The 11,341-nt window shown below is 40.8% G+C and overlaps 2 pseudogenes; both read left to right on the top strand.

The window, feature by feature from the left end:
- Positions 1-3,884: 3,884 nt before the first annotated feature.
- On the top strand, positions 3,885-5,318 carry LOC138313608 (uncharacterized; annotated as a pseudogene).
- A 2,845-nt stretch (positions 5,319-8,163) lies between these two features.
- LOC138313609 (uncharacterized) lies at positions 8,164-9,370 on the top strand (annotated as a pseudogene).
- The last annotated feature ends 1,971 nt before the right edge of the window (positions 9,371-11,341 follow it).

Below are 11,341 nucleotides of genomic sequence, written 5' to 3'. Positions count from 1 at the left end.
AGTCTCAATTTTGAGGAGCTCTAAAATAGTAAACTCTGGTCTTCTGGTGTCCATCTGAAGGTGAATGTAATCTTGTTCGAACTCAGGAACAATTGAACGTAGCCACCAGTTGTCGCCGTCATCTCCAAGCACAACTACAGAATGTTGTTTGCATTTGGCACAGTCACTCCCAGCATAGCACAAACAGTGGCATCTACAAGCACGGAGGTAACAGGCTTGTGATAGTAGTGTCTATGTCTCACCCTTGTGTGTTTTTCATCAATGAACTTGAAAACCAAACTACTTCTGGCTTTCAAGTCTTGTGAAAATTATCTTCTGCACATGTGCTCTCATCTGTCTGGTACGGCCTGGAAAACATGGACTCGCTGAACTTAGCACTGTTGCATTTCCGGAACAGTGCTCTGCCAACGTGTGTTGGGTCAGCCAGTCTCTCCACTTTCCACATTGGATGCAAGGCTTTCATGGCTTCCTCCAGGCCTTTGGCTCCCGTTCCGTCCCCATCTGTCGTAGCATATCTTATCAGCACACCCTGACTGGTAAGCTGGTCTCCGATGTCCTTTCCCATGGCATACTCGGAAAGGCCGTCATGTCGTTCGATGTTGGCTGTACAGTCAGGGTGACCACCAGGACACTTGACGTCATAGCCTTTTCCCTCTCAGCCAAGCACCTGTCCAGCACAGTTTGTTGTGCAGAGCACGGCCCAGTATGTACTTTTTTGGTGTACTTGTCTCGATACCGAGGCTGATTCCCTGAGAGGCATTCAGTCCGGGCTTCTTAGCACTGCCAAATGTTGTGCTGTTGTATCGGCCATCTACTGCTAGTCCAATGGTGCTCGGTGACTCGTCTCCTCTCAGGGTGTTGGCTTCTACCACCAGTTTGGTCTTCTCTGACATGTCTATTTTATTCAAGGCTGTAATATCTCTGGACACTTGGTTTGCTTGGCGCTGCATTCCACTCTTGGCTCCTGCTGGTATATTCAGGTGCCCTAAAATCAGTCGGGCTCCTTTGGTGCTGACAGCCTGGCCACACAAAGCTGAGGGCAGGTACTTGTTGATTAAGGCTGGCTTTGGTCCGCGCTTGTTCGAGTCCGCTTCCCTGTACAGCTTGTACAGTGGTGACCTGTATTGACACTTCTCACATTTTACAGCACAGCTCCATCCCAGGGCCCTCCTACGCTCAGTGTCCAGTTTAAAGTCTGGTACTTGGCAATTCTGGTCTGTCTGTGAGGCATGGAGGCTTATCACATTGTTCCACATCTCCACCATGAGCACAACATCTACAATTCGGTTTCCTTCTATTTCAGGAATTTCAGAGTCTGGCTCTTTTGGTGGACTGCATGCAGGACGCAGGATCCTTGTTGGACAGGGTCGGTCTTCAGAGTCAGCAGATACCAGGGATAGGCCGTCTGAACTAGGCTTGGTTACCAGCTCCATTTCCTTGGTAGTCAGTCTTCTGGTAAGCACTGGTGTTGTTTCCCTTGGTACAGGTGTGTTGGATTCTTTCCCTGATGTCTGTCCCTTATTTGTTGGTACATTCCCAGGCTTGAAATAAGTTTGTCTTCTCAATCTTTCTCCTTTCATGTTGGCTTTTACTGTTGCAAGTAGCAGTGGTCAGTCTGTACTGGTCAGAAGTTCTCAGGACAATGAATTTAGGTGATGTGTAAATATTGTGATATACACAATCATTGTCTGTATCAGAACAATCATCAGTTGTGTTTCAGAAGCTGTGAGAGCCTTGTCATTTAAGATAAAAGCCCTACAGGGCACCCCCCCCCCCTGCCTTTGGCACATAGGGTTAAGTGCTGTCTGTATACAAGTGTCTGTTAGTGAGGCCATGGGTGGTCATTTGCTGTGATTGGTCAATGGAAGTCTTTACTGTTGTCTATAGATAATTTCTTGTCTCATCTGAGGATTATTAGTGCTTAAAAACATTGTAAATATTCATTTAAATTCAAAACTTTGGGAAATTTTTCAAAAAATTGATTTAAGTTTGTTTTAAATTAAAGTTAAAACTTAATATGAAAAACCAGTCTGTAAACATTATATGCAGAAATTATTGCAGATTTGATTTCAGTTTACAGAACTGAAATATGTCAATTATTGAAAAATCTGTTTCATTTTTCCTAACACATGTTAAGTGAAATATGTAATGTAAATGTGTGTAAAATTGGGCAAGGATTCTCAGTGTAAGGGGGGGTAATTAAAGTCTCTCTAACTCATGTTCTATTTGTCTTAGAGTAATTCTGTTTTCACAGAGTTGTTGCAAATAGCTTCTAGTTTATGAAAATACCTATTTTATATTTTTCAAAAATTTAGTCTCCTATAATAGGACTGAGACCACAATTACATACTTCCGGTTTCAGTACCCACGAATGAAGTCCCTTCAGAAATGTATGTATTTTATGAAAACATGCAGCATGCCCCTGTGAACTTGGTATTTGCCAACAAATTTAATGTAGATGTGTAGTGTATATGTCAAATTAACTGTTATAGTGTAAAATACTGAATTTTCTTATGTTTTTATTGCTCCAGGATCCTGTGTAAAAAGTCCTGTTTTGACCCCAACCCATGACCCGGATGTATATAATTGGCACATGGTGACACTTGATGACAGATATCTTGAGAAAATGCCGGTCATGCTAGGTTGAAACTTTCAGAATTTGTTCCTCGGATATTGACCTTGACCAGGTTAGATGGAAACTTGTCAACGAAATTTTGGGAATTTATTATGAATTTTAACGTTACAATGAAACATATAGCAGAGTTAATTGTGGTCTCGGTCCTTAATGAAAAGCTTCAGAATTCACATTTTTCTGTCTCAGATCCACATTTTTTAACCAAATGTCTTGAAAATTGGCAGACTTGTACAAATAGATATGACCTACTAGCTGTTAAAGTTCTGTTAAGAAATGATTACAAATTTAACTTAAAATTAAAATTAAAATTAAAATTTTAAAATGTTTTTATTTTATTTGATTCATGTCAAATGACAGCTATATTTAGGATCTAATTAGCATATATTGTAATTTTATGTATTCCTACACCATAATTTAAAAGTTAAAATGGAGGATTTTTTCAAATTGTATCAGGACAAAGTGTTTGAAAATTCAACTATAAGCCAGGAAAATGGACTCTGCAGGATTTGGACAGGATCATTAACAAAAAAACAGGAAATATGGCTTAATTTCATTTAAGGACCCAGTAGATTTGAAATGGAAGAAGAAGCATGCACATAGGCTTGCAGTTATTGTGTTTCTTAGAGATTTGAATTTGAAAAGTGATGCTGATTGCTCACACCTGTGTCATAATAGGGTATGTGTGAACACTGACCATATTAGTGTTGGACCACATTATATTAACAATAATAGACAGCATTGTTTAAATTCAGGTGTATGTTATGGTCATTTGGGGTTTAGGGAATGTATGCTTGATTTGAAAATTTGATTGTTTATTTATTTATTTGTCATTTGAGGGTATTAGCTATTGTGTCAAGGACACAACATTGTCCGACTACCACCACGTGGAGGTTCCCTCTTTAGGTAGTCATATATATGAAACATTTTTTGTTACATATTTTGGTTAATTCAGAATTCAGATGTTATTGTAACCAAAATGTCTCTAATAAATTCTCTTTGTCACTCCTTCTCAGTATTGGTGATCCTGAGGTTGATTGTCTCCCCTGCATTGGTGAATGGTGGGATCCAGCTGGCCTTTCCTGTAGTCGGACTTCCGAGCAGACTTGGACTTTTTTGCATGTTCCTTATACTGTTCAGCTACTGATGCCAGACTTCTCTTTTGGACCGTTGGTTTGTATTGGTATTCCCGTTGATAGATTTCCTCTGTGCTGAGTTGATTGAGCTTGTGCTTGACCTTCCCACACAGAGTACCACCAAAATATTGAACTTTCTGCTGTATGGCTATGCCTGCGGTGTTGTTAAGTGTTAATATTGTGTTATCCAATCTTCCCTCTGCATTTCTCCCGAAGTTCTGGTGCTTTGGTAGAGCCACATTTATGCTCCGGTGACAGCCTTCATTCTTCTGGGTCGATGTGTTTAGCCTCATTGATGTGACAGCTTCTGTGCTGAGTCTCATTTTGAGGAGCTCTAATAGTAAACTCTGGTCTTCTGGTGTCATCTGAAGGTGATGTATCTGGTTCGAACTCAGGAACATTGAACGTAGCCACCAGTTGTCGCCGTCATCTCCAGAGCACACTACAGAATGTTGTTTGCATTTGGCACAGTCACCAGCATAGCACGAAACAGTGGCATCTAGCACGGAGGGTAACAGGCTTGTGATAGTGTCTATGTCTCCCTTGTGTGTTTTCATCAATGACTTGAAAACCAAACTACTTCTGGCTTTCAAGTCTTGTGAAAATATCTTCTGCACATGTGCTCTCATCTGTCTGGTACGGCCTGGAAACATGGACTCGCTGAACTTAGCACTGTTGCATTTCCGGAACAGTGCTCTGCCAACGTGTGTTGGGTCAGCCAGTCTCTCCACTTTCCACATTGGATGCAAGGCTTTCATGGCTTCCTCCAGGCCTTTGGCTCCCGTTCCGTCCCCATCTGTCGTAGCATATCTTATCAGCACACCCTGACTGGTAAGCTGGTCTCCGATGTCCTTTCCCATGGCATACTCGGAAAGGCCGTCATGTCGTTCGATGTTGGCTGTACAGTCAGGGTGACCACCAGGACACTTGACGTCATAGCCTTTCCCTCTCAGCCAAGCACCTGTCCAGCACAGTTTGTTGTGCAGAGCACGGCCCAGTATGTACTTTTTTGGTGTACATGTCTCGATACCGAGGCTGATTCCCTGAGAGGCATTCAGTCCGGGCTTCTTAGCACTGCCAAATGTTGTGCTGTTGTATCGGCCATCTACTGCTAGTCCAATGGTGCTCGGTGACTCGTCTCCTCTCAGGGTGTTGGCTTCTACCACCAGTTTGGTCTTCTCTGACATGTCTATTTTATTCAAGGCTGTAATATCTCTGGACACTTGGTTTGCTTGGCGCTGCATTCCACTCTTGGCTCCTGCTGGTATATTCAGGTGCCCTAAAATCAGTCGGGCTCCTTTGGTGCTGACAGCCTGGCCACACAAAGCTGAGGGCAGGTACTTGTTGATTAAGGCTGGCTTTGGTCCGCGCTTGTTCGAGTCCGCTTCCCTGTACAGCTTGTACAGTGGTGACCTGTATTGACACTTCTCACATTTTACAGCACAGCTCCATCCCAGGGCCCTCCTACGCTCAGTGTCCAGTTTAAAGTCTGGTACTTGGCAATTCTGGTCTGTCTGTGAGGCATGGAGGCTTATCACATTGTTCCACATCTCCACCATGAGCACAACATCTACAATTCGGTTTCCTTCTATTTCAGGAATTTCAGAGTCTGGCTCTTTTGGTGGACTGCATGCAGGACGCAGGATCCTTGTTGGACAGGGTCGGTCTTCAGAGTCAGCAGATACCAGGGATAGGCCGTCTGAACTAGGCTTGGTTACCAGCTCCATTTCCTTGGTAGTCAGTCTTCTGGTAAGCACTGGTGTTGTTTCCCTTGGTACAGGTGTGTTGGATTCTTTCCCTGATGTCTGTCCCTTATTTGTTGGTACATTCCCAGGCTTGAAATAAGTTTGTCTTCTCAATCTTTCTCCTTTCATGTTGGCTTTTACTGTTGCAAGTAGCAGTGGTCAGTCTGTACTGGTCAGAAGTTCTCAGGACAATGAATTTAGGTGATGTGTAAATATTGTGATATACACAATCATTGTCTGTATCAGAACAATCATCAGTTGTGTTTCAGAAGCTGTGAGAGCCTTGTCATTTAAGATAAAAGCCCTACAGGGCACCCCCCCTGCCTTTGGCACATAGGGTTAAGTGCTGTCTGTATACAAGTGTCTGTTAGTGAGGCCATGGGTGGTCATTTGCTGTGATTGGTCAATGGAAGTCTTTACTGTTGTCTATAGATAATTTCTTGTCTCATCTGAGAATTATTAGTGCTTAAAAACATTGTAAATATTCATTTAAATTCAAAACTTTGGGAAATTTTTCAAAAAATTGATTTAAATTTGTTTTAAATTAAAGTTAAAACTTAATATGAAAAACCAGTCTGTAAACATTATATGCAGAAATTATTGCAGATTTGATTTCAGTTTACAGAACTGAAATATGTCAATTATTGAAAAATCTGTTTCATTTTTCCTAACACATGTTAAGTGAAATATGTAATGTAAATGTGTGTAAAATTGGGCAAGGATTCTCAGTGTAAGGGGGGGTAATTAAAGTCTCTCTAACTCATGTTCTATTTGTCTTAGAGTAATTCTGTTTTCACAGAGTTGTTGCAAATAGCTTCTAGTTTATGAAAATACCTATTTTATATATTAGAAATTTGTTTCACTGATGGACTGAGACCACAATTACATACTTCCGGTTTCAGTACCCACGAATGAAGTCCCTTCAGAAATGTATGTATTTTATGAAAACATGCAGCATGCCCCTGTGAACTTGGTATTTGCCAACAAATTTAATGTAGATGTGTAGTGTATATGTCATTTTAACTGTTATAGTGTAAAATACTGAATTTTCTTATGTTTTTATTGCTCCAGGATCCTGTGTAAAAAGTCCTGTTTTGACCCCAACCCATGACCCGGATGTATATAATTGGCACATGGTGACACTTGATGACAGATATCTTGAGAAAATGCCGGTCATGCTAGGTTGAAACTTTCAGAATTTGTTCCTCGGATATTGACCTTGACCAGGTTAGATGGAAACTTGTCAACGAAATTTTGGGAATTTATTATGAATTTTAACGTTACAATGAAACATATAGCAGAGTTAATTGTGGTCTCGGTCCTTAATGAAAAGCTTCAGAATTCACATTTTTCTGTCTCAGATCCACATTTTTTAACCAAATGTCTTGAAAATTGGCAGACTTGTACAAATAGATATGACCTACTAGCTGTTAAAGTTCTGTTAAGAAATGATTACAAATTTAACTTAAAATTAAAATTAAAATTAAAATTTTAAAATGTTTTTTATTTTATTTGATTCATGTCAAATGACAGCTATATTTAGGATCTAATTAGCATATATTGTAATTTTATGTATTCCTACACCATAATTTAAAAGTTAAAATGGAGGATTTTTTCAAATTGTATCAGGACAAAGTGTTTGAAAATTCAACTATAAGCCAGGAAAATGGACTCTGCAGGATTTGGACAGGATCATTAACAAAAAACAGGAAATATGGCTTAATTTCATTTAAGGACCCAGTAGATTTGAAATGGAAGAAGAAGCATGCACATAGGCTTGCAGTTATTGTGTTTCTTAAAGATTTGAATTTGAAAAGTGATGCTGATTGCTCACACCTGTGTCATAATAGTTTATGTGTGAACACTGACCATATTAGTGTTGAACCACATTATATTAACAATAATAGACAGCATTGTTTAAATTCAGGTGTATGTTCTGGTCATTTGGGGTTTAGGGAATGTATGCTTGATTTGAAAATTTGATTGTTTATTTATTTATTTGTCATTTGAGGGTATTAGCTATTGTGTCAAGGACACAACATTGTCCGACTACCACCACGTGGAGGTTCCCTCTTTAGGTAGTCATATATATGAAACATTTTTTGTTACATATTTTGGTTAATTCAGAATTCAGATGTTATTGTAACCAAAATGTCTCTAATAAATTCTCTTTGTCACTCCTTCTCAGTATTGGTGATCCTGAGGTTGATTGTCTCCCCTGCATTGGTGAATGGTGGGATCCAGCTGGCCTTTCCTGTAGTCGGACTTCCGAGCAGACTTGGACTTTTTTGCATGTTCCTTATACTGTTCAGCTACTGATGCCAGACTTCTCTTTTGGACCGTTGGTTTGTATTGGTATTCCCGTTGATAGATTTCCTCTGTGCTGAGTTGATTGAGCTTGTGCTTGACCTTCCCACACAGAGTACCACCAAAATATTGAACTTTCTGCTGTATGGCTATGCCTGCGGTGTTGTTAAGTGTTAATATTGTGTTATCCAATCTTCCCTCTGCATTTCTCCCGAAGTTCTGGTGCTTTGGTAGAGCCACATTTATGCTCCGGTGACAGCCTTCATTCTTCTGGGTCGATGTGTTTAGCCTCATTGATGTGACAGCTTCTGTGCTGAGTCTCATTTTGAGGAGCTCAATAGTAAACTCTGGTCTTCTGGTGTCATCTGAAGGTGATGTATCTGGTTCGAACTCAGGAACATTGAACGTAGCCACCAGTTGTCGCCGTCATCTCCAGAGCACACTACAGAATGTTGTTTGCATTTGGCACAGTCACCAGCATAGCACGAAACAGTGGCATCTAGCACGGAGGGTAACAGGCTTGTGATAGTGTCTATGTCTCCCTTGTGTGTTTTCATCAATGACTTGAAAACCAAACTACTTCTGGCTTTCAAGTCTTGTGAAAATATCTTCTGCACATGTGCTCTCATCTGTCTGGTACGGCCTGGAAACATGGACTCGCTGAACTTAGCACTGTTGCATTTCCGGAACAGTGCTCTGCCAACGTGTGTTGGGTCAGCCAGTCTCTCCACTTTCCACATTGGATGCAAGGCTTTCATGGCTTCCTCCAGGCCTTTGGCTCCCGTTCCGTCCCCATCTGTCGTAGCATATCTTATCAGCACACCCTGACTGGTAAGCTGGTCTCCGATGTCCTTTCCCATGGCATACTCGGAAAGGCCGTCATGTCGTTCGATGTTGGCTGTACAGTCAGGGTGACCACCAGGACACTTGACGTCATAGCCTTTCCCTCTCAGCCAAGCACCTGTCCAGCACAGTTTGTTGTGCAGAGCACGGCCCAGTATGTACTTTTTTGGTGTACATGTCTCGATACCGAGGCTGATTCCCTGAGAGGCATTCAGTCCGGGCTTCTTAGCACTGCCAAATGTTGTGCTGTTGTATCGGCCATCTACTGCTAGTCCAATGGTGCTCGGTGACTCGTCTCCTCTCAGGGTGTTGGCTTCTACCACCAGTTTGGTCTTCTCTGACATGTCTATTTTATTCAAGGCTGTAATATCTCTGGACACTTGGTTTGCTTGGCGCTGCATTCCACTCTTGGCTCCTGCTGGTATATTCAGGTGCCCTAAAATCAGTCGGGCTCCTTTGGTGCTGACAGCCTGGCCACACAAAGCTGAGGGCAGGTACTTGTTGATTAAGGCTGGCTTTGGTCCGCGCTTGTTCGAGTCCGCTTCCCTGTACAGCTTGTACAGTGGTGACCTGTATTGACACTTCTCACATTTTACAGCACAGCTCCATCCCAGGGCCCTCCTACGCTCAGTGTCCAGTTTAAAGTCTGGTACTTGGCAATTCTGGTCTGTCTGTGAGGCATGGAGGCTTATCACATTGTTCCACATCTCCACCATGAGCACAACATCTACAATTCGGTTTCCTTCTATTTCAGGAATTTCAGAGTCTGGCTCTTTTGGTGGACTGCATGCAGGACGCAGGATCCTTGTTGGACAGGGTCGGTCTTCAGAGTCAGCAGATACCAGGGATAGGCCGTCTGAACTAGGCTTGGTTACCAGCTCCATTTCCTTGGTAGTCAGTCTTCTGGTAAGCACTGGTGTCGTTTCCCTTGGTACAGGTGTGTTGGATTCTTTCCCTGATGTCTGTCCCTTATTTGTTGGTACATTCCCAGGCTTGAAATAAGTTTGTCTTCTCAATCTTTCTCCTTTCATGTTGGCTTTTACTGTTGCAAGTAGCAGTGGTCAGTCTGTACTGGTCAGAAGTTCTCAGGACAATGAATTTAGGTGATGTGTAAATATTGTGATATACACAATCATTGTCTGTATCAGAACAATCATCAGTTGTGTTTCAGAAGCTGTGAGAGCCTTGTCATTTAAGATAAAAGCCCTACAGGGCACCCCCCCTGCCTTTGGCACATAGGGTTAAGTGCTGTCTGTATACAAGTGTCTGTTAGTGAGGCCATGGGTGGTCATTTGCTGTGATTGGTCAATGGAAGTCTTTACTGTTGTCTATAGATAATTTCTTGTCTCATCTGAGGATTATTAGTGCTTAAAAAACATTGTAAATATTCATTTAAATTCAAAACTTTGGGAAATTTTTCAAAAAATTGTTTTAAGTTTGTTTTAAATTAAAGTTAAAACTTAATATGAAAAACCAGTCTGTAAACATTATATGCAGAAATTATTGCAGATTTGATTTCAGTTTACAGAACTGAAATATGTCAATTATTGAAAAATCTGTTTCATTTTTCCTAACACATGTTAAGTGAAATATGTAATGTAAATGTGTGTAAAATTGGGCAAGGATTCTCAGTGTAAGGGGGGGTAATTAAAGTCTCTCTAACTCATGTTCTATTTGTCTTAGAGTAATTCTGTTTTCACAGAGTTGTTGCAAATAGCTTCTAGTTTATGAAAATACCTATTTTATATTTTTCAAAAAATTTAGTCTCCTATAATAGGACTGAGACCACAATTACATACTTCCGGTTTCAGTACCCACGAATGAAGTCCCTTCAGAAATGTATGTATTTTATGAAAACATGCAGCATGCCCCTGTGAACTTGGTATTTGCCAACAAATTTAATGTAGATGTGTAGTGTATATGTCAAATTAACTGTTATAGTGTAAAATACTGAATTTTCTTATGTTTTTATTGCTCCAGGATCCTGTGTAAAAAGTCCTGTTTTGACCCCAACCCATGACCCGGATGTATATAATTGGCACATGGTGACACTTGATGACAGATATCTTGAGAAAATGCCGGTCATGCTAGGTTGAAACTTTCAGAATTTGTTCCTCGGATATTGACCTTGACCAGGTTAGATGGAAACTTGTCAACGAAATTTTTGGGAATTTATTATGAATTTTAACGTTACAATGAAACATATAGCAGAGTTAATTGTGGTCTCTCGGTCCACCGGTCCTCAGTGAAGCGTACGCAAGGGAGGTAACTGAGGCGGGAACCAGTCTATTATTGCACCAAGGTGGCAGTGTACAGTAGATTTGAAAAATTCAGCAAAATAAAGTGCAGGCTTTAATTATGTACACACAGCTTTTTAACCTTAAATAACATCTATATAAAAGTATATATATTTTTTAATCTACACAACATTTGCAATAGTTATGCAGAGTTCAATTTTGGACAGGTCCGCTTTTTGTGGTTTTGTGAGCCTGTAAAAACCATGGTAACCAAATTTGTTTTTTTGAAAAAATGCAAAAAATTGGGATTTTTAACCCAAAATTACACCCCCTCTAGGAGAATTTTTTTTCTTGAACACAGTTTAAAAACCAAGCATCACTGCCGTGATAGCGGAACAGAGCCTATTTCGACATAGGTATATCATTAAACTTTTGAGCAAT

Source organism: Argopecten irradians, unplaced genomic scaffold, assembly GCF_041381155.1.
Source record: "Argopecten irradians isolate NY unplaced genomic scaffold, Ai_NY scaffold_0767, whole genome shotgun sequence".
NCBI lineage: Eukaryota > Metazoa > Mollusca > Bivalvia > Pectinida > Pectinidae > Argopecten > Argopecten irradians.
This window is presented reverse-complemented; position numbering and strand designations above follow the sequence as displayed.